The sequence below is a fragment of the Xyrauchen texanus genome, chromosome 25 (genome assembly GCF_025860055.1).
Source record: "Xyrauchen texanus isolate HMW12.3.18 chromosome 25, RBS_HiC_50CHRs, whole genome shotgun sequence".
In the NCBI taxonomy this organism is placed as follows: domain Eukaryota; kingdom Metazoa; phylum Chordata; class Actinopteri; order Cypriniformes; family Catostomidae; genus Xyrauchen; species Xyrauchen texanus.
In genome coordinates, this window is record NC_068300.1 from 4429469 (window position 1) to 4453442 (window position 23974).

General features: G+C 40.4%; 17 non-coding genes across 17 annotated transcripts; all 17 read left to right on the forward strand.

Moving 5' to 3' along the window:
- The first annotated feature begins 2129 nt into the window (after positions 1-2129).
- trnak-uuu (transfer RNA lysine (anticodon UUU)) lies at positions 2130-2202 on the forward strand. The gene has a single exon. It is a non-coding gene; the product is annotated as a tRNA-Lys (tRNA).
- Positions 2203-3207: 1005 nt separating this feature from the next.
- Positions 3208-3280, forward strand: trnak-uuu (transfer RNA lysine (anticodon UUU)). Its single transcript has one exon. It is a non-coding gene; the product is annotated as a tRNA-Lys (tRNA).
- A 1541-nt stretch (positions 3281-4821) lies between these two features.
- Positions 4822-4894, forward strand: trnak-uuu (transfer RNA lysine (anticodon UUU)). Its single transcript has one exon. It is a non-coding gene; the product is annotated as a tRNA-Lys (tRNA).
- A 1006-nt stretch (positions 4895-5900) lies between these two features.
- trnak-uuu (transfer RNA lysine (anticodon UUU)) lies at positions 5901-5973 on the forward strand. Its single transcript has one exon. It is a non-coding gene; the product is annotated as a tRNA-Lys (tRNA).
- Positions 5974-7512: 1539 nt separating this feature from the next.
- Positions 7513-7585, forward strand: trnak-uuu (transfer RNA lysine (anticodon UUU)). Its single transcript has one exon. It is a non-coding gene; the product is annotated as a tRNA-Lys (tRNA).
- Positions 7586-9660: 2075 nt separating this feature from the next.
- Positions 9661-9733, forward strand: trnak-uuu (transfer RNA lysine (anticodon UUU)). Its single transcript has one exon. It is a non-coding gene; the product is annotated as a tRNA-Lys (tRNA).
- Positions 9734-11274: 1541 nt separating this feature from the next.
- On the forward strand, positions 11275-11347 carry trnak-uuu (transfer RNA lysine (anticodon UUU)). The gene has a single exon. It is a non-coding gene; the product is annotated as a tRNA-Lys (tRNA).
- Positions 11348-12887: 1540 nt separating this feature from the next.
- On the forward strand, positions 12888-12960 carry trnak-uuu (transfer RNA lysine (anticodon UUU)). The gene has a single exon. It is a non-coding gene; the product is annotated as a tRNA-Lys (tRNA).
- Positions 12961-15037: 2077 nt separating this feature from the next.
- trnak-uuu (transfer RNA lysine (anticodon UUU)) lies at positions 15038-15110 on the forward strand. Its single transcript has one exon. It is a non-coding gene; the product is annotated as a tRNA-Lys (tRNA).
- Positions 15111-16115: 1005 nt separating this feature from the next.
- Positions 16116-16188, forward strand: trnak-uuu (transfer RNA lysine (anticodon UUU)). The gene has a single exon. It is a non-coding gene; the product is annotated as a tRNA-Lys (tRNA).
- Positions 16189-16656: 468 nt separating this feature from the next.
- Positions 16657-16729, forward strand: trnak-uuu (transfer RNA lysine (anticodon UUU)). Its single transcript has one exon. It is a non-coding gene; the product is annotated as a tRNA-Lys (tRNA).
- A 1006-nt stretch (positions 16730-17735) lies between these two features.
- trnak-uuu (transfer RNA lysine (anticodon UUU)) lies at positions 17736-17808 on the forward strand. Its single transcript has one exon. It is a non-coding gene; the product is annotated as a tRNA-Lys (tRNA).
- A 1541-nt stretch (positions 17809-19349) lies between these two features.
- trnak-uuu (transfer RNA lysine (anticodon UUU)) lies at positions 19350-19422 on the forward strand. The gene has a single exon. It is a non-coding gene; the product is annotated as a tRNA-Lys (tRNA).
- Positions 19423-19892: 470 nt separating this feature from the next.
- Positions 19893-19965, forward strand: trnak-uuu (transfer RNA lysine (anticodon UUU)). Its single transcript has one exon. It is a non-coding gene; the product is annotated as a tRNA-Lys (tRNA).
- Positions 19966-20971: 1006 nt separating this feature from the next.
- trnak-uuu (transfer RNA lysine (anticodon UUU)) lies at positions 20972-21044 on the forward strand. Its single transcript has one exon. It is a non-coding gene; the product is annotated as a tRNA-Lys (tRNA).
- Positions 21045-22590: 1546 nt separating this feature from the next.
- Positions 22591-22663, forward strand: trnak-uuu (transfer RNA lysine (anticodon UUU)). The gene has a single exon. It is a non-coding gene; the product is annotated as a tRNA-Lys (tRNA).
- Positions 22664-23669: 1006 nt separating this feature from the next.
- trnak-uuu (transfer RNA lysine (anticodon UUU)) lies at positions 23670-23742 on the forward strand. Its single transcript has one exon. It is a non-coding gene; the product is annotated as a tRNA-Lys (tRNA).
- The last annotated feature ends 232 nt before the right edge of the window (positions 23743-23974 follow it).

Here is a 23974-nt window from a genome sequence, read left to right on the forward strand (position 1 = left end):
TCGGTAGAGCATCAGACTTTTAATCTGAGGATTCAAGTCCCTGTTTGGGCAAGAGGACAATGCTAGGTTCAATTTATATTATACATTCCCTTCTAAATGATTTTCCTCTTGCAGTTAGAGATGTGAGGAACATCCAAAAGGTAACAAATACAAGTCGAATTTCAACACAATTGCAGTAAGGTTTAACCACTGGAGAGCTAGCTGGCAATCTCTCCAGGGAAGTCCACCTCTGTGCTGCTGTTCATCTACTTGACTTTTTGGGGTATTTTGATCAATAATAAAAAAAAGGGTTGAGACAATGTTATGAATTTTCAAAAGAATTGTGGTCCATGTATGCTTCAGAAGTCCTTTTAAAAGTACACAAGAGTGCACATTTTGGCTGGTCTGACTTGACGTTCCTGGGGATGAGACTCTTTACAAGATCCTGGTCCTCTTGCTTTTCTAGATCTGAGCAGATTATTTAAGTACAGGGCAAGCGCACATTTTGGCAGGTCTGAAAAAACCTGAAATTTCCTTGCAAGAGCCCGGATAGCTCAGTCAGTAGAGCATCAGACTTTTAATCTGAGGATTCAAGTCCCTGTTTGGGCAAGAGGACAATGCTAGGTTCAATTTATATTATACATTCCCTTCTAAATGATTTTCCTCTTGCAGTTAGAGATGTGAGGAACATCCAAAAGGTAACAAATACAAGTCGAATTTCAACACAATTGCAGTAAGGTTTAACCACTGGAGAGCTAGCTGGCAATCTCTCCAGGGAAGTCCACCTCTGTGCTGCTGTTCATCTACTTGACTTTTTGGGGTATTTTGATCAATAATAAAAAAGGGTTGAGACAATGTTATGAATTTTCAAAAGAATTGTGGTCCATGTATGCTTCAGAAGTCCTTTTAAAAGTACACAAGAGTGCACATTTTGGCTGGTCTGACTTGATGTTCCTGGGGATGAGACTCTTTACAAGATCCTGGTCCTCTTGCTTTTCTAGATCTGAGCAGATTATTTAAGTACAGGGCAAGTGCACATTTTGGCAGGTCTGAAAAAACCTGAAATTTCCTTGCAAGAGCCCGGATAGCTCAGTCGGTAGAGCATCAGACTTTTAATCTGAGGATTCAAATCCCTTTTTGGGCGATAGGACAATGCTAGGTTCAATTTATATTATACATTCCCTTCTAAATGATTTTCCTCTTGCAGTTAGAGATGTGAGGAACATCCAAAAGGTAACAAATACAAGTCGAATTTCAACACAATTGCAGTAAGGTTTAACCACTGGAGAGCTAGCTGGCAATCTCTCCAGGGAAGTCCACCTCTGTGCTGCTGTTCATCTACTTGACTTTTTGGGGTATTTTGATCAATAATAAAAAAAGGGTTGAGACAATGTTATGAATTTTCAAAAGAATTGTGGTCCATGTATGCTTCAGAAGTCCTTTTAAAAGTACACAAGAGTGCACATTTTGGCTGGTCTGACTTGACGTTCCTGGGGATGAGACTCTTTACAAGATCCTGGTCCTCTTGCTTTTCTAGATCTGAGCAGATTATTTAAGTACAGGGCAAGCACACATTTTGGAAGGTCTGAAAAAACCTGAAATTTCCTTGCAAGAGCCCGGATAGCTCAGTCGGTAGAGCATCAGACTTTTAATCTGAGGATTCAAGTCCCTGTTTGGGCAAGAGGACAATGCTAGGTTCAATTTAAATTATACATTCCCTTCTAAATGATTGTCCTCTTGCATTTAGAGATGTGAGGAACATCCAAAAGGTAACAAATACAAGTCGAATTTCAACACAATTGCAGTAAGGTTTAACCACTGGAGAGCTAGCTGGCAATCTCTCCAGGGAAGTCCACCTCTGTGCTGCTTTTCATCTACTTGACTTTTTGGGGTATTTTGATCAATAATAAAAAAGGGTTGAGACAATGTTATGAATTTTCAAAAGAATTGTGGTCCATGTATGCTTCAGAAGTCCTTTTAAAAGTACACAAGAGTGCACATTTTGGCTGGTCTGACTTGATGTTCCTGGGGATGAGACTCTTTACAAGATCCTGGTCCTCTTGCTTTTCTAGATCTGAGCAGATTATTTAAGTACAGGGCAAGCGCACATTTTGGCAGGTCTGAAAAAACCTGAAGTTTCCTTTGCAAGAGCCCGGATAGCTCAGTTGGTAGAGCATCAGACTTTTAATCTGAGGGTCCAGGGTTCAAGTCCCTGTTTGGGCAATAGGACAGTGCTAGGTTCAATTTATATTATACATTCCCTTCTAAATGATTCTCCTCTTGCATTTAGAGATGTGAGGAACATCCAAAAGGTAACAAATACAAGTCGAATTTCAACACAATTGCAGTAAGGTTTAACCACTGGAGAGCTAGCTGGCAATCTCTCCAGGGAAGTCCACCTCTGTGCTGCTGTTCATCTACTTGACTTTTTGGGGTATTTTGATCAATAATAAAAAAGGGTTGAGACAATGTTATGAATTTTCAAAAGAATTGTGGTCCATGTATGCTTCAGAAGTCCTTTTAAAAGTACACAAGAGTGCACATTTTGGCTGGTCTGACTTGACGTTCCTGGGGATGAGACTCTTTACAAGATCCTGGTCCTCTTGCTTTTCTAGATCTGAGCAGATTATTTAAGTACAGGGCAAGCGCACATTTTGGCAGGTCTGAAAAAACCTGAAATTTCCTTGCAAGAGCCCGGATAGCTCAGTCGGTAGAGCATCAGACTTTTAATCTGAGGATTCAAGTCCCTGTTTGGGCAATAGGACAGTGCTAGGTTCAATTTATATTATACATTCCCTTCTAAATGATTGTCCTCTTGCAGTTAGAGATGTGAGGAACATCCAAAAGGTAACAAATACAAGTCGAATTTCAACACAATTGCAGTAAGGTTTAACCACTGGAGAGCTAGCTGGCAATCTCTCCAGGGAAGTCCACCTCTGTGCTGCTGTTCATCTACTTGACTTTTTGGGGTATTTTGATCAATAATAAAAAAAGGGTTGAGACAATGTTATGAATTTTCAAAAGAATTGTGGTCCATGTATGCTTCAGAAGTCCTTTTAAAAGTACACAAGAGTGCACATTTTTGCTAGTCTGACTTGATGTTCCTGGGGATGAGACTCTTTACAAGATCCTGGTCCTCTTGCTTTTCTAGATCTGAGCAGATTATTTAAGTAGAGGGCAAGCGCACATTTTGGCAGGTCTGAAAAAACCTGAAATTTCTTTGCAAGGGCCCGGATAGCTCAGTCGGTAGAGCATCAGACTTTTAATCTGAGGGTCCAGGGTTCAAGTCCCTGTTCGGGCGAGAGGACAATGCTAGGTTCAATTTAATTTATACATTCCCTTCTAAATGATTGTCCTCTTGCATTTAGAGATGTGAGGAACATCCAAAAGGTAACAAATACAAGTCGAATTTCAACACAATTGCAGTAAGGTTTAACCACTGGAGAGCTAGCTGGCAATCTCTCCAGGGAAGTCCACCTCTGTACTGCTGTTCATCTACTTGACTTTTTGGGGTATTTTGATCAATAATAAAAAAAGGGTTGTGACAATGTTATGAATTTTCAAAAGAATTGTGGTCCATGTATGCTTCAGAAGTCCTTTTAAAAGTAAACAAGAGTGCACATTTTGGCTGGTCTGACTTGATGTTCCTGGGGATGAGACTCTTTACAAGATCCTGGTCCTCTTGCTCTTCTAGATCTGAGCAGATTATTTAAGTACAGGGTAAGTGCACATTTTGGCAGGTCTGAAAAAACCTGAAAGTGCCTTGCAAGAGCCCGGATAGCTCAGTCGGTAGAGCATCAGACTTTTAATCTGAGGATTCAAATCCCTGTTTGGGCGATAGGACAATGCTAGGTTCAATTTATATTATACATTCCCTTCTAAATGATTTTCCTCTTGCAGTTAGAGATGTGAGGAACATCCAAAAGGTAACAAATACAAGTCGAATTTCAACACAATTGCAGTAAGGTTTAACCACTGGAGAGCTAGCTGGCAATCTCTCCAGGGAAGTCCACCTCTGTGCTGCTGTTCATCTACTTGACTTTTTGGGGTATTTTGATCAATAATAAAAAAAGGGTTGAGACAATGTTATGAATTTTCAAAAGAATTGTGGTCCATGTATGCTTCAGAAGTCCTTTTAAAAGTACACAAGAGTGCACATTTTGGCTGGTCTGACTTGACGTTCCTGGGGATGAGACTCTTTACAAGATCCTGGTCCTCTTGCTTTTCTAGATCTGAGCAGATTATTTAAGTACAGGGCAAGCACACATTTTGGAAGGTCTGAAAAAACCTGAAATTTCCTTGCAAGAGCCCGGATAGCTCAGTCGGTAGAGCATCAGACTTTTAATCTGAGGATTCAAGTCCCTGTTTGGGCAAGAGGACAATGCTAGGTTCAATTTAAATTATACATTCCCTTCTAAATGATTGTCCTCTTGCATTTAGAGATGTGAGGAACATCCAAAAGGTAACAAATACAAGTCGAATTTCAACACAATTGCAGTAAGGTTTAACCACTGGAGAGCTAGCTGGCAATCTCTCCAGGGAAGTCCACCTCTGTGCTGCTGTTCATCTACTTGACTTTTTGGGGTATTTTGATCAATAATAAAAAAGGGTTGAGACAATGTTATGAATTTTCAAAAGAATTGTGGTCCATGTATGCTTCAGAAGTCCTTTTAAAAGTACACAAGAGTGCACATTTTGGCTGGTCTGACTTGACGTTCCTGGGGATGAGACTCTTTACAAGATCCTGGTCCTCTTGCTTTTCTAGATCTGAGCAGATTATTTAAGTACAGGGCAAGCGCACATTTTGGCAGGTCTGAAAAAACCTGAAGTTTCCTTGCAAGAGCCCGGATAGCTCAGTCGGTAGAGCATCAGACTTTTAATCTGAGGGTCCAGGGTTCAAGTCCCTGTTTGGGCAATAGGACAATGCTAGGTTCAATTCATATTATACATTCCCTTCTAAATGATTCTCCTCTTGCATTTAGAGATGTGAGGAACATCCAAAAGGTAACAAATACAAGTCGAATTTCAACACAATTGCAGTAAGGTTTAACCACTGGAGAGCTAGCTGGCAATCTCTCCAGGGAAGTCCACCTCTGTGCTGCTGTTCATCTACTTGACTTTTTGGGGTATTTTGATCAATAATAAAAAAAGGGTTGAGACAATGTTATGAATTTTCAAAAGAATTGTGGTCCATGTATGCTTCAGAAGTCCTTTTAAAAGTACACAAGAGTGCACATTTTGGCTGGTCTGACTTGACGTTCCTGGGGATGAGACTCTTTACAAGATCCTGGTCCTCTTGCTTTTCTAGATCTGAGCAGATTATTTAAGTACAGGGCAAGCGCACATTTTGGCAGGTCTGAAAAAACCTGAAATTTCCTTGCAAGAGCCCGGATAGCTCAGTTGGTAGAGCATCAGACTTTTAATCTGAGGATTCAAGTCCCTGTTTGGGCAAGAGGACAATGCTAGGTTCAATTTAAATTATACATTCCCTTCTAAATGATTGTCCTCTTGCATTTAGAGATGTGAGGAACATCCAAAAGGTAACAAATACAAGTCGAATTTCAACACAATTGCAGTAAGGTTTAACCACTGGAGAGCTAGCTGGCAATCTCTCCAGGGAAGTCCACCTCTGTGCTGCTGTTCATCTACTTGACTTTTTGGGGTATTTTGATCAATAATAAAAAAAGGGTTGAGACAATGTTATGAATTTTCAAAAGAATTGTGGTCCATGTATGCTTCAGAAGTCCTTTTAAAAGTACACAAGAGTGCACATTTTGGCTGGTCTGACTTGATGTTCCTGGGGATGAGACTCTTTACAAGATCCTGGTCCTCTTGCTTTTCTAGATCTGAGCAGATTATTTAAGTAGAGGGCAAGCGCACATTTTGGCAGGTCTGAAAAAACCTGAAATTTCTTTGCAAGGGCCCGGATAGCTCAGTCGGTAGAGCATCAGACTTTTAATCTGAGGGTCCAGGGTTCAAGTCCCTGTTCGGGCGAGAGGACAATGCTAGGTTCAATTTAATTTATACATTCCCTTCTAAATGATTGTCCTCTTGCATTTAGAGATGTGAGGAACATCCAAAAGGTAACAAATACAAGTCGAATTTCAACACAATTGCAGTAAGGTTTAACCACTGGAGAGCTAGCTGGCAATCTCTCCAGGGAAGTCCACCTCTGTACTGCTGTTCATCTACTTGACTTTTTGGGGTATTTTGATCAATAATAAAAAAGGGTTGTGACAATGTTATGAATTTTCAAAAGAATTGTGGTCCATGTATGCTTCAGAAGTCCTTTTAAAAGTAAACAAGAGTGCACATTTTGGCTGGTCTGACTTGATGTTCCTGGGGATGAGACTCTTTACAAGATCCTGGTCCTCTTGCTTTTCTAGATCTGAGCAGATTATTTAAGTACAGGGCAAGCACACATTTTGGCAGGTCTGAAAAAACCTGAAATTTCCTTGCAAGAGCCCGGATAGCTCAGTCGGTAGAGCATCAGACTTTTAATCTGAGGATTCAAATCCCTTTTTGGGCGATAGGACAATGCTAGGTTCAATTTATATTATACATTCCCTTCTAAATGATTCTCCTCTTGCATTTAGAGATGTGAGGAACATCCAAAAGGTAACAAATACAAGTCGAATTTCAACACAATTGCAGTAAGGTTTAACCACTGGAGAGCTAGCTGGCAATCTCTCCAGGGAAGTCCACCTCTGTGCTGCTGTTCATCTACTTGACTTTTTGGGGTATTTTGATCAATAATAAAAAAGGGTTGAGACAATGTTATGAATTTTCAAAAGAATTGTGGTCCATGTATGCTTCAGAAGTCCTTTTAAAAGTACACAAGAGTGCACATTTTGGCTGGTCTGACTTGATGTTCCTGGGGATGAGACTCTTTACAAGATCCTGGTCCTCTTGCTTTTCTAGATCTGAGCAGATTATTTAAGTACAGGGCAAGCGCACATTTTGGCAGGTCTGAAAAAACCTGAAATTTCCTTGCAAGAGCCCGGATAGCTCAGTCGGTAGAGCATCAGACTTTTAATCTGAGGATTCAAGTCCCTGTTCGGGCAAGAGGACAATGCTAGGTTCAATTTAAATTATACATTCCCTTCTAAATGATTGTCCTCTTGCATTTAGAGATGTGAGGAACATCCAAAAGGTAACAAATACAAGTCGAATTTCAACACAATTGCAGTAAGGTTTAACCACTGGAGAGCTAGCTGGCAATCTCTCCAGGGAAGTCCACCTCTGTGCTGCTGTTCATCTACTTGACTTTTTGGGGTATTTTGATCAATAATAAAAAAGGGTTGAGACAATGTTATGAATTTTCAAAAGAATTGTGGTCCATGTATGCTTCAGAAGTCCTTTTAAAAGTACACAAGAGTGCACATTTTGGCTAGTCTGACTTGATGTTCCTGGGGATGAGACTCTTTACAAGATCCTGGTCCTCTTGCTTTTCTAGATCTGAGCAGATTATTTAAGTACAGGGCAAGCGCACATTTTGGCAGGTCTGAAAATACCTGAAATTGCTTTGCAAGGGCCTGGATAGCTCAGTCGGTAGAGCATCAGACTTTTAATCTGAGGGTCCAGGGTTCAAGTCCCTGTTTGGGCGAGAGGACAATGCTAGGTTCAATTTAATTTATACATTCCCTTCTAAATGATTGTCCTCTTGCATTTAGAGATGTGAGGAACATCCAAAAGGTAACAAATACAAGTCGAATTTCAACACAATTGCAGTAAGGTTTAACCACTGGAGAGCTAGCTGGCAATCTCTCCAGGGAAGTCCACCTCTGTACTGCTGTTCATCTACTTGACTTTTTGGGGTATTTTGATCAATAATAAAAAAGGGTTGTGACAATGTTATGAATTTTCAAAAGAATTGTGGTCCATGTATGCTTCAGAAGTCCTTTTAAAAGTAAACAAGAGTGCACATTTTGGCTGGTCTGACTTGATGTTCCTGGGGATGAGACTCTTTACAAGATCCTGGTCCTCTTGCTCTTCTAGATCTGAGCAGATTATTTAAGTACAGGGTAAGTGCACATTTTGGCAGGTCTGAAAAAACCTGAAAGTGCCTTGCAAGAGCCCGGATAGCTCAGTCGGTAGAGCATCAGACTTTTAATCTGAGGATTCAAATCCCTTTTTGGGCGATAGGACAATGCTAGGTTCAATTTATATTATACATTCCCTTCTAAATGATTTTCCTCTTGCAGTTAGAGATGTGAGGAACATCCAAAAGGTAACAAATACAAGTCGAATTTCAACACAATTGCAGTAAGGTTTAACCACTGGAGAGCTAGCTGGCAATCTCTCCAGGGAAGTCCACCTCTGTGCTGCTGTTCATCTACTTGACTTTTTGGGGTATTTTGATCAATAATAAAAAAAGGGTTGAGACAATGTTATGAATTTTCAAAAGAATTGTGGTCCATGTATGCTTCAGAAGTCCTTTTAAAAGTACACAAGAGTGCACATTTTGGCTGGTCTGACTTGACGTTCCTGGGGATGAGACTCTTTACAAGATCCTGGTCCTCTTGCTTTTCTAGATCTGAGCAGATTATTTAAGTACAGGGCAAGCACACATTTTGGAAGGTCTGAAAAAACCTGAAATTTCCTTGCAAGAGCCCGGATAGCTCAGTCGGTAGAGCATCAGACTTTTAATCTGAGGATTCAAGTCCCTGTTTGGGCAAGAGGACAATGCTAGGTTCAATTTAAATTATACATTCCCTTCTAAATGATTGTCCTCTTGCATTTAGAGATGTGAGGAACATCCAAAAGGTAACAAATACAAGTCGAATTTCAACACAATTGCAGTAAGGTTTAACCACTGGAGAGCTAGCTGGCAATCTCTCCAGGGAAGTCCACCTCTGTGCTGCTGTTCATCTACTTGACTTTTTGGGGTATTTTGATCAATAATAAAAAAGGGTTGAGACAATGTTATGAATTTTCAAAAGAATTGTGGTCCATGTATGCTTCAGAAGTCCTTTTAAAAGTACACAAGAGTGCACATTTTGGCTGGTCTGACTTGACGTTCCTGGGGATGAGACTCTTTACAAGATCCTGGTCCTCTTGCTTTTCTAGATCTGAGCAGATTATTTAAGTACAGGGCAAGCGCACATTTTGGCAGGTCTGAAAAAACCTGAAATTTCCTTGCAAGAGCCCGGATAGCTCAGTCGGTAGAGCATCAGACTTTTAATCTGAGGATTCAAGTCCCTGTTTGGGCAAGAGGACAATGCTAGGTTCAATTTAAATTATACATTCCCTTCTAAATGATTGTCCTCTTGCATTTAGAGATGTGAGGAACATCCAAAAGGTAACAAATACAAGTCGAATTTCAACACAATTGCAGTAAGGTTTAACCACTGGAGAGCTAGCTGGCAATCTCTCCAGGGAAGTCCACCTCTGTGCTGCTGTTCATCTACTTGACTTTTTGGGGTATTTTGATCAATAATAAAAAAGGGTTGAGACAATGTTATGAATTTTCAAAAGAATTGTGGTCCATGTATGCTTCAGAAGTCCTTTTAAAAGTACACAAGAGTGCACATTTTTGCTAGTCTGACTTGATGTTCCTGGGGATGAGACTCTTTACAAGATCCTGGTCCTCTTGCTTTTCTAGATCTGAGCAGATTATTTAAGTAGAGGGCAAGCGCACATTTTGGCAGGTCTGAAAAAACCTGAAATTTCTTTGCAAGGGCCCGGATAGCTCAGTCGGTAGAGCATCAGACTTTTAATCTGAGGGTCCAGGGTTCAAGTCCCTGTTCGGGCGAGAGGACAATGCTAGGTTCAATTTAATTTATACATTCCCTTCTAAATGATTGTCCTCTTGCATTTAGAGATGTGAGGAACATCCAAAAGGTAACAAATACAAGTCGAATTTCAACACAATTGCAGTAAGGTTTAACCACTGGAGAGCTAGCTGGCAATCTCTCCAGGGAAGTCCACCTCTGTACTGCTGTTCATCTACTTGACTTTTTGGGGTATTTTGATCAATAATAAAAAAAGGGTTGTGACAATGTTATGAATTTTCAAAAGAATTGTGGTCCATGTATGCTTCAGAAGTCCTTTTAAAAGTAAACAAGAGTGCACATTTTGGCTGGTCTGACTTGATGTTCCTGGGGATGAGACTCTTTACAAGATCCTGGTCCTCTTGCTTTTCTAGATCTGAGCAGATTATTTAAGTACAGGGTAAGTGCACATTTTGGCAGGTCTGAAAAAACCTGAAAGTGCCTTGCAAGAGCCCGGATAGCTCAGTCGGTAGAGCATCAGACTTTTAATCTGAGGATTCAAATCCCTTTTTGGGCGATAGGACAATGCTAGGTTCAATTTATATTATACATTCCCTTCTAAATGATTTTCCTCTTGCAGTTAGAGATGTGAGGAACATCCAAAAGGTAACAAATACAAGTCGAATTTCAACACAATTGCAGTAGGTTTAACCACTGGAGAGCTAGCTGGCAATCTCTCCAGGGAAGTCCACCTCTGTGCTGCTGTTCATCTACTTGACTTTTTGGGGTATTTTGATCAATAATAAAAAAAGGGTTGAGACAATGTTATGAATTTTCAAAAGAATTGTGGTCCATGTATGCTTCAGAAGTCCTTTTAAAAGTACACAAGAGTGCACATTTTGGCTGGTCTGACTTGACGTTCCTGGGGATGAGACTCTTTACAAGATCCTGGTCCTCTTGCTTTTCTAGATCTGAGCAGATTATTTAAGTACAGGGCAAGCACACATTTTGGAAGGTCTGAAAAAACCTGAAATTTCCTTGCAAGAGCCCGGATAGCTCAGTCGGTAGAGCATCAGACTTTTAATCTGAGGATTCAAGTCCCTGTTTGGGCAAGAGGACAATGCTAGGTTCAATTTAAATTATACATTCCTTTCTAAATGATTGTCCTCTTGCATTTAGAGATGTGAGGAACATCCAAAAGGTAACAAATACAAGTCGAATTTCAACACAATTGCGGTAAGGTTTAACCACTGGAGAGCTAGCTGGCAATCTCTCCAGGGAAGTCCACCTCTGTGCTGCTTTTCATCTACTTGACTTTTTGGGGTATTTTGATCAATAATAAAAAAAGGGTTGAGACAATGTTATGAATTTTCAAAAGAATTGTGGTCCATGTATGCTTCAGAAGTCCTTTTAAAAGTACACAAGAGTGCACATTTTGGCTGGTCTGACTTGATGTTCCTGGGGATGAGACTCTTTACAAGATCCTGGTCCTCTTGCTTTTCTAGATCTGAGCAGATTATTTAAGTACAGGGCAAGCGCACATTTTGGCAGGTCTGAAAAAACCTGAAGTTTCCTTTTAAGAGCCCGGATAGCTCAGTTGGTAGAGCATCAGACTTTTAATCTGAGGGTCCAGGGTTCAAGTCCCTGTTTGGGCAATAGGACAGTGCTAGGTTCAATTTATATTATACATTCCCTTCTAAATGATTCTCCTCTTGCATTTAGAGATGTGAGGAACATCCAAAAGGTAACAAATACAAGTCGAATTTCAACACAATTGCAGTAGGTTTAACCACTGGAGAGCTAGCTGGCAATCTCTCCAGGGAAGTCCACCTCTGTACTGCTGTTCATCTACTTGACTTTTTGGGGTATTTTGATCAATAATAAAAAAAGGGTTGTGACAATGTTATGAATTTTCAAAAGAATTGTGGTCCATGTATGCTTCAGAAGTCCTTTTAAAAGTAAACAAGAGTGCACATTTTGGCTGGTCTGACTTGATGTTCCTGGGGATGAGACTCTTTACAAGATCCTGGTCCTCTTGCTCTTCTAGATCTGAGCAGATTATTTAAGTACAGGGTAAGTGCACATTTTGGCAGGTCTGAAAAACCTGAAAGTGCCTTGCAAGAGCCCGGATAGCTCAGTCGGTAGAGCATCAGACTTTTAATCTGAGGATTCAAATCCCTTTTTGGGCGATAGGACAATGCTAGGTTCAATTTATATTATACATTCCCTTCTAAATGATTTTCCTCTTGCAGTTAGAGATGTGAGGAACATCCAAAAGGTAACAAATACAAGTCGAATTTCAACACAATTGCAGTAAGGTTTAACCACTGGAGAGCTAGCTGGCAATCTCTCCAGGGAAGTCCACCTCTGTGCTGCTGTTCATCTACTTGACTTTTTGGGGTATTTTGATCAATAATAAAAAAAGGGTTGAGACAATGTTATGAATTTTCAAAAGAATTGTGGTCCATGTATGCTTCAGAAGTCCTTTTAAAAGTACACAAGAGTGCACATTTTGGCTGGTCTGACTTGACGTTCCTGGGGATGAGACTCTTTACAAGATCCTGGTCCTCTTGCTTTTCTAGATCTGAGCAGATTATTTAAGTACAGGGCAAGCACACATTTTGGAAGGTCTGAAAAAACCTGAAATTTCCTTGCAAGAGCCCGGATAGCTCAGTCGGTAGAGCATCAGACTTTTAATCTGAGGATTCAAGTCCCTGTTTGGGCAAGAGGACAATGCTAGGTTCAATTTAAATTATACATTCCTTTCTAAATGATTGTCCTCTTGCATTTAGAGATGTGAGGAACATCCAAAAGGTAACAAATACAAGTCGAATTTCAACACAATTGCAGTAAGGTTTAACCACTGGAGAGCTAGCTGGCAATCTCTCCAGGGAAGTCCACCTCTGTGCTGCTTTTCATCTACTTGACTTTTTGGGGTATTTTGATCAATAATAAAAAAAGGGTTGAGACAATGTTATGAATTTTCAAAAGAATTGTGGTCCATGTATGCTTCAGAAGTCCTTTTAAAAGTACACAAGAGTGCACATTTTGGCTGGTCTGACTTGATGTTCCTGGGGATGAGACTCTTTACAAGATCCTGGTCCTCTTGCTTTTCTAGATCTGAGCAGATTATTTAAGTACAGGGCAAGCGCACATTTTGGCAGGTCTGAAAAAACCTGAAGTTTCCTTTTAAGAGCCCGGATAGCTCAGTTGGTAGAGCATCAGACTTTTAATCTGAGGGTCCAGGGTTCAAGTCCCTGTTTGGGCAATAGGACAGTGCTAGGTTCAATTTATATTATACATTCCCTTCTAAATGATTCTCCTCTTGCATTTAGAGATGTGAGGAACATCCAAAAGGTAACAAATACAAGTCGAATTTCAACACAATTGCAGTAAGGTTTAACCACTGGAGAGCTAGCTGGCAATCTCTCCAGGGAAGTCCACCTCTGTGCTGCTGTTCATCTACTTGACTTTTTGGGGTATTTTGATCAATAATAAAAAAAGGGTTGAGACAATGTTATGAATTTTCAAAAGAATTGTGGTCCATGTATGCTTCAGAAGTCCTTTTAAAAGTACACAAGAGTGCACATTTTGGCTGGTCTGACTTGACGTTCCTGGGGATGAGACTCTTTACAAGATCCTGGTCCTCTTGCTTTTCTAGATCTGAGCAGATTATTTAAGTACAGGGCAAGCACACATTTTGGCAGGTCTGAAAAAACCTGAAATTTCCTTGCAAGAGCCCGGATAGCTCAGTCGGTAGAGCATCAGACTTTTAATCTGAGGATTCAAATCCCTTTTTGGGCGATAGGACAATGCTAGGTTCAATTTATATTATACATTCCCTTCTAAATGATTTTCCTCTTGCAGTTAGAGATGTGAGGAACATCCAAAAGGTAACAAATACAAGTCGAATTTCAACACAATTGCAGTAAGGTTTAACCACTGGAGAGCTAGCTGGCAATCTCTCCAGGGAAGTCCACCTCTGTGCTGCTGTTCATCTACTTGACTTTTTGGGGTATTTTGATCAATAATAAAAAAAGGGTTGAGACAATGTTATGAATTTTCAAAAGAATTGTGGTCCATGTATGCTTCAGAAGTCCTTTTAAAAGTACACAAGAGTGCACATTTTGGCTAGTCTGACTTGATGTTCCTGGGGATGAGACTCTTTACAAGATCCTGGTCCTCTTGCTTTTCTAGATCTGAGCAGATTATTTAAGTACAGGGCAAGCGCACATTTTGGCAGGTCTGAAAAAACCTGAAATTTCTTTGCAAGGGCCCGGATAGCTCAGTCGGTAGAGCATCAGACTTTTAATCTGAGGATTCAAATCCCTTTTTGGGCGATAGGACAATGCTAGGTTCAATTTATATTATACATTCCCTTCTAAATGATTTTCCTCTTGCAGTTAGAGATGTGAGGAACATCCAAAAGGTAACAAATACAAGTCGAATTTCAACACAATTGCAGTAAGGTTTAACCACTGGAGAGCTAGCTGGCAATCTCTCCAGGGAAGTCCACCTCTGTGCTGCTGTTCATCTACTTGACTTTTTGGGGTATTTTGATCAATAATAAAAAAAAGGGTTGAGACAATGTTATGAATTTTCAAAAGAATTGTGGTCCATGTATGCTTCAGAAGTCCTTTTAAAAGTACACAAGAGTGCACATTTTGGCTGGTCTGACTTGACGTTCCTGGGGATGAGACTCTTTACAAGATCCTGGTCCTCTTGCTTTTCTAGATCTGAGCAGATTATTTAAGTACAGGGCAAGCACACATTTTGGCAGGTCTGAAAAAACCTGAAATTTCCTTGCAAGAGCCCGGATAGCTCAGTCGGTAGAGCATCAGACTTTTAATCTGAGGATTCAAGTCCCTGTTTGGGCAAGAGGACAATGCTAGGTTCAATTTAAATTATACATTCCTTTCTAAATGATTGTCCTCTTGCATTTAGAGATGTGAGGAACATCCAAAAGGTAACAAATACAAGTCGAATTTCAACACAATTGCAGTAAGGTTTAACCACTGGAGAGCTAGCTGCAATCTCTCCAGGGAAGTCCACCTCTGTGCTGCTGTTCATCTACTTGACTTTTTGGGGTATTTTGATCAATAATAAAAAAGGGTTGAGACAATGTTATGAATTTTCAAAAGAATTGTGGTCCATGTATGCTTCAGAAGTCCTTTTAAAAGTACACAAGAGTGCACATTTTGGCTGGTCTGACTTGATGTTCCTGGGGATGAGACTCTTTACAAGATCCTGGTCCTCTTGCTTTTCTAGATCTGAGCAGATTATTTAAGTACAGGGCAAGCGCACATTTTGGCAGGTCTGAAAAAACCTGAAATTTCCTTGCAAGAGCCCGGATAGCTCAGTTGGTAGAGCATCAGACTTTTAATCTGAGGGTCCAGGGTTCAAGTCCCTGTTTGGGCAAGAGGACAATGCTAGGTTCAATTTAAATTATACATTCCCTTCTAAATGATTGTCCTCTTGCATTTAGAGATGTGAGGAACATCCAAAAGGTAACAAATACAAGTCGAATTTCAACACAATTGCAGTAAGGTTTAACCACTGGAGAGCTAGCTGGCAATCTCTCCAGGGAAGTCCACCTCTGTGCTGCTGTTCATCTACTTGACTTTTTGGGGTATTTTGATCAATAATAAAAAAGGGTTGAGACAATGTTATGAATTTTCAAAAGAATTGTGGTCCATGTATGCTTCAGAAGTCCTTTTAAAAGTACACAAGAGTGCACATTTTGGCTGGTCTGACTTGACGTTCCTGGGGATGAGACTCTTTACAAGATCCTGGTCCTCTTGCTTTTCTAGATCTGAGCAGATTATTTAAGTACAGGGCAAGCGCACATTTTGGCAGGTCTGAAAAAACCTGAAATTTCCTTGCAAGAGCCCGGATAGCTCAGTCGGTAGAGCATCAGACTTTTAATCTGAGGATTCAAATCCCTTTTTGGGCGATAGGACAATGCTAGGTTCAATTTATATTATACATTCCCTTCTAAATGATTTTCCTCTTGCAGTTAGAGATGTGAGGAACATCCAAAAGGTAACAAATACAAGTCGAATTTCAACACAATTGCAGTAAGGTTTAACCACTGGAGAGCTAGCTGGCAATCTCTCCAGGGAAGTCCACCTCTGTGCTGCTGTTCATCTACTTGACTTTTTGGGGTATTTTGATCAATAATAAAAAAAGGGTTGAGACAATGTTATGAATTTTCAAAAGAATTGTGGTCCATGTATGCTTCAGAAGTCCTTTTAAAAGTACACAAGAGTGCACATTTTGGCTGGTCTGACTTGATGTTCCTGGGGATGAGACTCTTTACAAGATCCTGGTCCTCTTGCTTTTCTAGATCTGAGCAGATTATTTAAGTACAGGGCAAGCGCACATTTTGGCAGGTCTGAAAAAACCTGAAATTTCCTTGCAAGAGCCCGGATAGCTCAGTCGGTAGAGCATCAGACTTTTAATCTGAGGGTCCAGGGTTCAAGTCCCTGTTTGGGCGAGAGGACAATGCTAGGTTCAATTTAATTTATACATTCCCTTCTAAATGATTGTCCTCTTGCATTTAGAGATGTGAGGAACATCCAAAAGTAACAAATACAAGTCGAATTTCAACACAATTGCAGTAAGGTTTAACCACTGGAGAGCTAGCTGGCAATCTCTCCAGGGAAGTCCACCTCTGTGCTGCTGTTCATCTACTTGACTTTTTGGGGTATTTTGATCAATAATAAAAAAGGGTTGTGACAATATTATGAATTTTCAAAAGAATTGTGGTCCATGTATGCTTCAGAAGTCCTTTTAAAAGTACACAAGAGTGCACATTTTGGCTGGTCTGACTTGACGTTCCTGGGGATGAGACTCTTTACAAGATCCTGGTCCTCTTGCTTTTCTAGATCTGAGCAGATTATTTAAGTAGAGGGCAAGCGCACATTTTGGCAGGTCTGAAAAAACCTGAAATTTCTTTGCAAGGGCCCGGATAGCTCAGTCGGTAGAGCATCAGACTTTTAATCTGAGGGTCCAGGGTTCAAGTCCCTGTTTGGGCGAGAGGACAATGCTAGGTTCAATTTATATTATACATTCCCTTCTAAATGATTGTCCTCTTGCATTTAGAGATGTGAGGAACATCCAAAAGGTAACAAATACAAGTCGAATTTCAACACAATTGCAGTAAGGTTTAACCACTGGAGAGCTAGCTGGCAATCTCTCCAGGGAAGTCCACCTCTGTACTGCTGTTCATCTACTTGACTTTTTGGGGTATTTTGATCAATAATAAAAAAAGGGTTGTGACAATGTTATGAATTTTCAAAAGAATTGTGGTCCATGTATGCTTCAGAAGTCCTTTTAAAAGTAAACAAGAGTGCACATTTTGGCTGGTCTGACTTGATGTTCCTGGGGATGAGACTCTTTACAAGATCCTGGTCCTCTTGCTCTTCTAGATCTGAGCAGATTATTTAAGTACAGGGTAAGTGCACATTTTGGCAGGTCTGAAAAAACCTGAAAGTGCCTTGCAAGAGCCCGGATAGCTCAGTCGGTAGAGCATCAGACTTTTAATCTGAGGATTCAAATCCCTTTTTGGGCGATAGGACAATGCTAGGTTCAATTTATATTATACATTCCCTTCTAAATGATTTTCCTCTTGCAGTTAGAGATGTGAGGAACATCCAAAAGGTAACAAATACAAGTCGAATTTCAACACAATTGCAGTAAGGTTTAACCACTGGAGAGCTAGCTGGCAATCTCTCCAGGGAAGTCCACCTCTGTGCTGCTGTTCATCTACTTGACTTTTTGGGGTATTTTGATCAATAATAAAAAAAGGGTTGAGACAATGTTATGAATTTTCAAAAGAATTGTGGTCCATGTATGCTTCAGAAGTCCTTTTAAAAGTACACAAGAGTGCACATTTTGGCTGGTCTGACTTGACGTTCCTGGGGATGAGACTCTTTACAAGATCCTGGTCCTCTTGCTTTTCTAGATCTGAGCAGATTATTTAAGTACAGGGCAAGCACACATTTTGGCAGGTCTGAAAAAACCTGAAATTTCCTTGCAAGAGCCCGGATAGCTCAGTCGGTAGAGCATCAGACTTTTAATCTGAGGGTCCAGGGTTCAAGTCCCTGTTTGGGCAATAGGACAGTGCTAGGTTCAATTTATATTATACATTCCCTTCTAAATGATTCTCCTCTTGCATTTAGAGATGTGAGGAACATCCAAAAGGTAACAAATACAAGTCGAATTTCAACACAATTGCAGTAAGGTTTAACCACTGGAGAGCTAGCTGGCAATCTCTCCAGGGAAGTCCACCTCTGTGCTGCTGTTCATCTACTTGACTTTTTGGGGTATTTTGATCAATAATAAAAAAGGGTTGAGACAATGTTATGAATTTTCAAAAGAATTGTGGTCCATGTATGCTTCAGAAGTCCTTTTAAAAGTACACAAGAGTGCACATTTTGGCTGGTCTGACTTGATGTTCCTGGGGATGAGACTCTTTACAAGATCCTGGTCCTCTTGCTTTTCTAGATCTGAGGAGATTATTTAAGTACAGGGCAAGTGCACATTTTGGCAGGTCTGAAAAAACCTGAAATTGCCTTGCAAGAGCCCGGATAGCTCAGTCGGTAGCGCATCAGACTTTGAATCTGAGGATTCAAGTCCCTTTTTGGGCGATAGGACAATGCTAGGTTCAATTTATATTATACATTCCCTTCTAAATGATTGTCCTCTTGCAGTTAGAGATGTGAGGAACATCCAAAAGGTAACAAATACAAGTCGAATTTCAACACAATTGCAGTAAGGTTTAACCACTGGAGAGCTAGCTGGCAATCTCTCCAGGGAAGTCCACCTCTGTGCTGCTGTTCATCTACTTGACTTTTTGGGGTATTTTGATCAATAATAAAAAAAGGGTTGAGACAATGTTATGAATTTTCAAAAGAATTGTGGTCCATGTATGCTTCAGAAGTCCTTTTAAAAGTACACAAGAGTGCACATTTTGGCTGGTCTGACTTGACGTTCCTGGGGATGAGACTCTTTACAAGATCCTGGTCCTCTTGCTTTTCTAGATCTGAGCAGATTATTTAAGTACAGGGCAAGCGCACATTTTGGCAGGTCTGAAAAAACCTGAAATTTCCTTGCAAGAGCCCGGATAGCTCAGTCGGTAGAGCATCAGACTTTTAATCTGAGGATTCAAGTCCCTGTTTGGGCAAGAGGACAATGCTAGGTTCAATTTAAATTATACATTCCCTTCTAAATGATTGTCCTCTTGCATTTAGAGATGTGAGGAACATCCAAAAGGTAACAAATACAAGTCGAATTTCAACACAATTGCAGTAAGGTTTAACCACTGGAGAGCTAGCTGGCAATCTCTCCAGGGAAGTCCACCTCTGTGCTGCTGTTCATCTACTTGACTTTTTGGGGTATTTTGATCAATAATAAAAAAAGGGTTGAGACAATGTTATGAATTTTCAAAAGAATTGTGGTCCATGTATGCTTCAGAAGTCCTTTTAAAAGTACACAAGAGTGCACATTTTGGCTGGTCTGACTTGATGTTCCTGGGGATGAGACTCTTTACAAGATCCTGGTCCTCTTGCTCTTCTAGATCTGAGCAGATTATTTAAGTACAGGGTAAGTGCACATTTTGGCAGGTCTGAAAAAACCTGAAATTTCCTTGCAAGAGCCCGGATAGCTCAGTCGGTAGAGCATCAGACTTTTAATCTGAGGGTCCAGGGTTCAAGTCCCTGTTCGGGCAATAGGACAGTGCTAGGTTCAATTTATATTATACATTCCCTTCTAAATGATTCTCCTCTTGCATTTAGAGATGTGAGGAACATCCAAAAGGTAACAAATACAAGTCGAATTTCAACACAATTGCAGTAAGGTTTAACCACTGGAGAGCTAGCTGGCAATCTCTCCAGGGAAGTCCACCTCTGTGCTGCTGTTCATCTACTTGACTTTTTGGGGTATTTTGATCAATAATAAAAAAAGGGTTGAGACAATGTTATGAATTTTCAAAAGAATTGTGGTCCATGTATGCTTCAGAAGTCCTTTTAAAAGTACACAAGAGTGCACATTTTGGCTAGTCTGACTTGATGTTCCTGGGGATGAGACTCTTTACAAGATCCTGGTCCTCTTGCTTTTCTAGATCTGAGCAGATTATTTAAGTAGAGGGCAAGCGCACATTTTGGCAGGTCTGAAAAAACCTGAAATTTCTTTGCAAGAGCCCGGATAGCTCAGTCGGTAGAGCATCAGACTTTTAATCTGAGGGTCCAGGGTTCAAGTCCCTGTTTGGGCGAGAGGACAATGCTAGGTTCAATTTAATATTATACATTCCCTTCTAAATGATTGTCCTCTTGCATTTAGAGATGTGAGGAACATCCAAAAGGTAACAAATACAAGTCGAATTTCAACACAATTGCAGTAAGGTTTAACCACTGGAGAGCTAGCTGGCAATCTCTCCAGGGAAGTCCACCTCTGTACTGCTGTTCATCTACTTGACTTTTTGGGGTATTTTGATCAATAATAAAAAAGGGTTGTGACAATGTTATGAATTTTCAAAAGAATTGTGGTCCATGTATGCTTCAGAAGTCCTTTTAAAAGTAAACAAGAGTGCACATTTTGGCTGGTCTGACTTGATGTTCCTGGGGATGAGACTCTTTACAAGATCCTGGTCCTCTTGCTCTTCTAGATCTGAGCAGATTATTTAAGTACAGGGTAAGTGCACATTTTGGCAGGTCTGAAAAAACCTGAAAGTGCCTTGCAAGAGCCCGGATAGCTCAGTCGGTAGAGCATCAGACTTTTAATCTGAGGATTCAAATCCCTTTTTGGGCGATAGGACAATGCTAGGTTCAATTTATATTATACATTCCCTTCTAAATGATTTTCCTCTTGCAGTTAGAGATGTGAGGAACATCCAAAAGGTAACAAATACAAGTCGAATTTCAACACAATTGCAGTAAGGTTTAACCACTGGAGAGCTAGCTGGCAATCTCTCCAGGGAAGTCCACCTCTGTGCTGCTGTTCATCTACTTGACTTTTTGGGGTATTTTGATCAATAATAAAAAAAGGGTTGAGACAATGTTATGAATTTTCAAAAGAATTGTGGTCCATGTATGCTTCAGAAGTCCTTTTAAAAGTACACAAGAGTGCACATTTTGGCTGGTCTGACTTGATGTTCCTGGGGATGAGACTCTTTACAAGATCCTGGTCCTCTTGCTTTTCTAGATCTGAGCAGATTATTTAAGTACAGGGCAAGTGCACATTTTGGCAGGTCTGAAAAAACCTGAAATTGCCTTGCAAGAGCCTGGATAGCTCAGTCGGTAGAGCATCAGACTTTTAATCTGAGGGTCCAGGGTTCAAGTCCCTGTTTGGGCGATAGGACAATGCTAGGTTCAAATTATATTATACATTCCCTTCTAAATGATTGTCCTCTTGCATTTAGAGATGTGAGGAACATCCAAAAGGTAACAAATACAAGTCGAATTTCAACACAATTGCAGTAAGGTTTAACCACTGGAGAGCTAGCTGGCAATCTCTCCAGGGAAGTCCACCTCTGTGCTGCTGTTCATCTACTTGACTTTTTGGGGTATTTTGATCAATAATAAAAAAAGGGTTGTGACAATGTTATGAATTTTCAAAAGAATTGTGGTCCATGTATGCTTCAGAAGTCCTTTTAAAAGTACACAAGAGTGCACATTTTGGCTGGTCTGACTTGATGTTCCTGGGGATGAGACTCTTTACAAGATCCTGGTCCTCTTGCTCTTCTAGATCTGAGCAGATTATTTAAGTACAGGGCAAGTGCACATTTTGGCAGGTCTGAAAAAACCTGAAATTGCCTTGCAAGAGCCCGGATAGCTCAGTCGGTAGAGCATCAGACTTTTAATCTGAGGATTCAAGTCCCTTTTTGGGCGATAGGACAATGCTAGGTTCAATTTATATTATACATTCCCTTCTAAATGATTGTCCTCTTGCAGTTAGAGATGTGAGGAACATCCAAAAGGTAACAAATACAAGTCGAATTTCAACACAATTGCAGTAAGGTTTAACCACTGGAGAGCTAGCTGGCAATCTCTCCAGGGAAGTCCACCTCTGTGCTGCTGTTCATCTACTTGACTTTTTGGGGTATTTTGATCAATAATAAAAAAAGGGTTGAGACAATGTTATGAATTTTCAAAAGAATTGTGGTCCATGTATGCTTCAGAAGTCCTTTTAAAAGTACACAAGAGTGCACATTTTGGCTGGTCTGACTTGATGTTCCTGGGGATGAGACTCTTTACAAGATCCTGGTCCTCTTGCTTTTCTAGATCTGAGGAGATTATTTAAGTACAGGGCAAGTGCACATTTTGGCAGGTCTGAAAAAACCTGAAATTGCCTTGCAAGAGCCCGGATAGCTCAGTCGGTAGCGCATCAGACTTTGAATCTGAGGTCAGGTTCAAGTCCCTGTTTGGGCGATAGGACAATGCTAGGTTCAATTTATATTATACATTCCCTTCTAAATGATTGTCCTCTTGCAGTTAGAGATGTGAGGAACATCCAAAAGGTAACAAATACAAGTCGAATTTCAACACAATTGCAGTAAGGTTTAACCACTGGAGAGCTAGCTGGCAATCTCTCCAGGGAAGTCCACCTCTGTGCTGCTGTTCATCTACTTGACTTTTTGGGGTATTTTGATCAATAATAAAAAAAGGGTTGAGACAATGTTATGAATTTTCAAAAGAATTGTGGTCCATGTATGCTTCAGAAGTCCTTTTAAAAGTACACAAGAGTGCACATTTTGGCTGGTCTGACTTGATGTTCCTGGGGATGAGACTCTTTACAAGATCCTGGTCCTCTTGCTTTTCTAGATCTGAGCAGATTATTTAAGTACAGGGCAAGCGCACATTTTGGCAGGTCTGAAAAAACCTGAAATTTCCTTTCAAGAGCCCAGATAGCTCAGTCGGTAGAGCATCAGACTTTTAATCTGAGGGTCCAGGGTTCAAGTCCCTTTTTGGGTGATAGGACAATGCTAGGTTCAATTTAAATTATACATTCCCTTCTAAATGATTGTCCTCTTGCATTTAGAGATGTGAGGAACATCCAAAAGGTAACAAATACAAGTCGAATTTCAACACAATTGCAGTAAGGTTTAACCACTGGAGAGCTAGCTGGCAATCTCTCCAGGGAAGTCCACCTCTGTGCTGCTGTTCATCTACTTGACTTTTTGGGGTATTTTGATCAATAATAAAAAAAGGGTTGAGACAATGTTATGAATTTTCAAAAGAATTGTGGTCCATGTATGCTTCAGAAGTCCTTTTAAAAGTACACAAGAGTGCACATTTTGGCTGGTCTGACTTGATGTTCCTGGGGATGAGACTCTTTACAAGATCCTGGTCCTCTTGCTCTTCTAGATCTGAGCAGATTATTTAAGTACAGGGCAAGTGCACATTTTGGCAGGTCTGAAAAAACCTGAAATTGCCTTGCAAGAGCCCGGATAGCTCAGTCGGTAGAGCATCAGACTTTTAATCTGAGGGTTCAAGTCCCTGTTTGGGTGATAGGACAATGCTAGGTTCAATTTATATTATACATTCCCTTCTAAATGATTGTCCTCTTGCATTTAGAGATGTGAGGAACATCCAAAAGGTAACAAATACAAGTCGAATTTCAACACAATTGCAGTAAGGTTTAACCACTGGAGAGCTAGCTGGCAATCTCTCCAGGGAAGTCCACCTCTGTGCTGCTGTTCATCTACTTGACTTTTTGGGGTATTTTGATCAATAATAAAAAAAGGGTTGAGACAATGTTATGAATTTTCAAAAGAATTGTGGTCCATGTATGCTTCAGAAGTCCTTTTAAAAGTACACAAGAGTGCACATTTTGGCTGGTCTGACTTGATGTTCCTGGGGATGAGACTCTTTACAAGATCCTGGTCCTCTTGCTTTTCTAGATCTGAGCAGATTATTTAAGTACAGGGCAAGCGCACATTTTGGCAGGTCTGAAAAAACCTGAAATTTCCTTGCAAGAGCCCGGATAGCTCAGTCGGTAGAGCATCAGACTTTTAATCTGAGGGTCCAGGGTTCAAGTCCCTGTTTGGGCGATAGGACAATGCTAGGTTCAATTTATATTATACATTCCCTTCTAAATGATTCTCCTCTTGCATTTAGAGATGTGAGGAACATCCAAAAGGTAACAAATACAAGTCGAATTTCAACACAATTGCAGTAAGGTTTAACCACTGGAGAGCTAGCTGGCAATCTCTCCAGGGAAGTCCACCTCTGTGCTGCTGTTCATCTACTTGACTTTTTGGGGTATTTTGATCAATAATAAAA